The 2,576-nt window shown below is 48.4% G+C and overlaps 1 pseudogene; it reads right to left on the bottom strand.

Moving 5' to 3' along the window:
- LOC144216877 (heat shock 70 kDa protein 4 pseudogene) overlaps nt 1-1,495 on the bottom strand; it is a 13,191-nt pseudogene extending 11,696 nt beyond the window's left edge.
- Between the last annotated feature and the right edge of the window lie 1,081 nt (nt 1,496-2,576).

The following is a 2,576-nucleotide window of genomic DNA, read 5'->3' as shown; positions in this document are numbered from 1 at the left end:
GCCGTCTCAAAATGAAAATGGGTTTATTGGGAAGGGCACAGAGAAATCCAGAAGCCCAATTAACAAAATCTGAAATCTCCCAATTAATAAGATAATTGTTACATGGCTTTGGGGCAGCATTTGGAGCTTTAAAAAAGCAACCACTTGTTCCTGGCTTAGCCTGGGAGTGGCTGAAGATCCTTTCCGTCCCACAAAAGGAGCCTAGAGGTACACAGATTCCAAGAAGTTTGGAGAGAATACCCATGTGGAAAGCCCTGGATGGATGCCAAATGTCCCAAGGATCTTGAGCGGAAATATCTCTTGCATATTGGACTTTATTCCAGGGGGATAACCAGTGTCAAAACCTTCGCCTAAGAAGGGGCCTGACCTACACAGAGAACATTCTCGCCCAATCGTCCTGGATGTTTATGGACTTGCCTTGGTCCTTACCTGAACTCCAATATTTTCCTGTATTAGTGCCCCCTTGGCTCTCTACATTCTGGGGAGCATATGCTACCGCTCTGGTAGTTTTTATTTATTCAAAGTTTGCTTGTTTGTTTGTTTGTTTGTTTGAAGAGAAAGAGATAGGGAATCCCAAGAAGGCTCCTTGTTATCAGCACAGAGCTCGATATGGAGCTCGAACCCACAAACCGTGACATCATGACCTGAGCTGAAATCAAGAGTCAGAGACTAAACCGACTGAGCCACACAGGTGCCCCTTTTCTGGGGCTCTTTTTGTTTTTTAATGTTTATTTACTTATTTTAAGAGAGAGAGAGAGAGAGAGTGTGAGCAAGAGAGGAGCAGAAAGAGAGGGAGAGAGTGGACATAAGCAGGCTCCACAATGTCAGCACAGAGCCCAACGCGGGGCTTGAACCCACGAACCATGAGATCATGACCTGAGCCGAAACCAAGAGTCAGATGCTTAACTGACTGAGCCCCCCAGGTTCTCCTGGGGCTTTTAAAATCAAGNACCCTCCCCTGCTCACACTGTCTCTCTCTCTCTCTCCTAGAAATAAATAAAAATATTTAAAAAAATAAAAAAATAAATATAAATAAATAAATAAAATCAAGATACAGTGTCCATGAAAAACCTAAAATAAGATGTGGTAGGACAGAGACAGGCTCTGTGGGCTGAGGCCTGGAGGAAGGAGGCCCCACCTCACCCTGGAGAGCAGAAGCTCATCTCCTGCACCGAATGCAGCTTCTGTTTGTGAGGTCAAGAGGCCCTGAGGAAGACAGTCACAAGAGCGGAGAGGAGCTCACAGTCCCTGGGAGCACAGTCACCGCCACCCTGAAGCAGACACGCTGCTTATGACGAGAGCTCTGTCCTTGCCATGCCGGACCTGGCCACCATCTGTGTCCTTCCAGTTCCTGTGATAGTCTGTCCCCTCCCCGGTACGGGATGGGCAGGGTAGCCAGCTGTTCATGGTCTTCCCCATGAAGGTGCCAGGCCAGGTTGCCTGCGGTGTGGACGCCGAGTGGCCTGCGAGCCTCTCGGATGGGAGCCCAGGCCATTGTACGTGCACCTCTCACCAGCATCCAGGACACCAGGACCACGCTGTCAATGGCAGGGATGTCACTTCACTCTCAAGATGTTGTGTTGTTATCCTTGAAACAAGTCTCTGCTTTTGTTTCTCATGCTCTTTTGCTGGGAGGTGAGGGAAACAAGATGCAGAGGCCTGGCCTCACCAGCCCTGGGAGCTACCCACTATAAGAGAGCACTGCCTGAGGTCTGACTGGAAAATACCACTGTCAGGGTGCCTGGATAGCTCAGTCAGCCAAGCATCCAACCCGGATGGGGTCATGATCTCACAGTTTGTAAGCTCGAGCCCCACATCAGGCTCTCCGCTGTTAGCACAGAGCCTGCTTTGGTTCCTCTCTCTCCCTCTGTCTCTGCCCCTCCCTGCCCCTGTGCTCACTCTCTCTCTCAAAAATCAACAAACGGAGAGGGAGGGGGAGATGATGATGATGATGATGATGATGATGATGATGATGGGGCACCTGGGTCACTCAGTGGCCCAGTTACCTGTCTGACTTTGGCTCAGGTCATGATCTCGTGGTCTGTGAGTTGAAAGCCACCATCGGGCTCTGTGCTGACAGCTCAGAGCATGGAGCCTAGAGCCTGCTTCAGATTCTGTGTCTCCCTCTCTCTCTGTCCTGCCCCAGATTGTGCCCTCTCTCTCTCTCAAAAGTAAATAAACATTTAAAAATTTTTAAAAAGAAGAAGAAGAAGAAAACACTACTGTCCACACCTGAAATTAGCCATCCTGGTACATTCTGTGTATCTTCAACCAAGCCTGCTGATATCTCCTTCCCTTTGAATTACCAGCAAAGTTTTTGGAATACAAATGAGAATTTCTGTTCTGTGGGCAGGAAAGCCCTTAACCAAATGTAAACTCTGCTCTGTTAGTTGTTCACATTTTACTCTGCCACATGGTCCCTGACACCCCATAAGGGGAAAAAAAAAAAAAACAAACAACCACCTGCGATTTCTTCCCTCCAATCAATAGAATGGCTGGTGATTAACCAAGTTCCGCCCCATTTCCCCAACAGCAAAAAATGTCCTGTGGACTTGTGGACTTGGGGCTTTGGGGAT

Source organism: Crocuta crocuta, unplaced genomic scaffold (genome assembly GCF_008692635.1).
Source record: "Crocuta crocuta isolate KB4526 unplaced genomic scaffold, BGI_CrCroc_1.0 scaffold218, whole genome shotgun sequence".
In the NCBI taxonomy this organism is placed as follows: Eukaryota; Metazoa; Chordata; class Mammalia; order Carnivora; family Hyaenidae; genus Crocuta; species Crocuta crocuta.
Note: the sequence above shows the minus strand (reverse complement) of the source record. Positions and strands in the feature narration are given on the sequence as shown.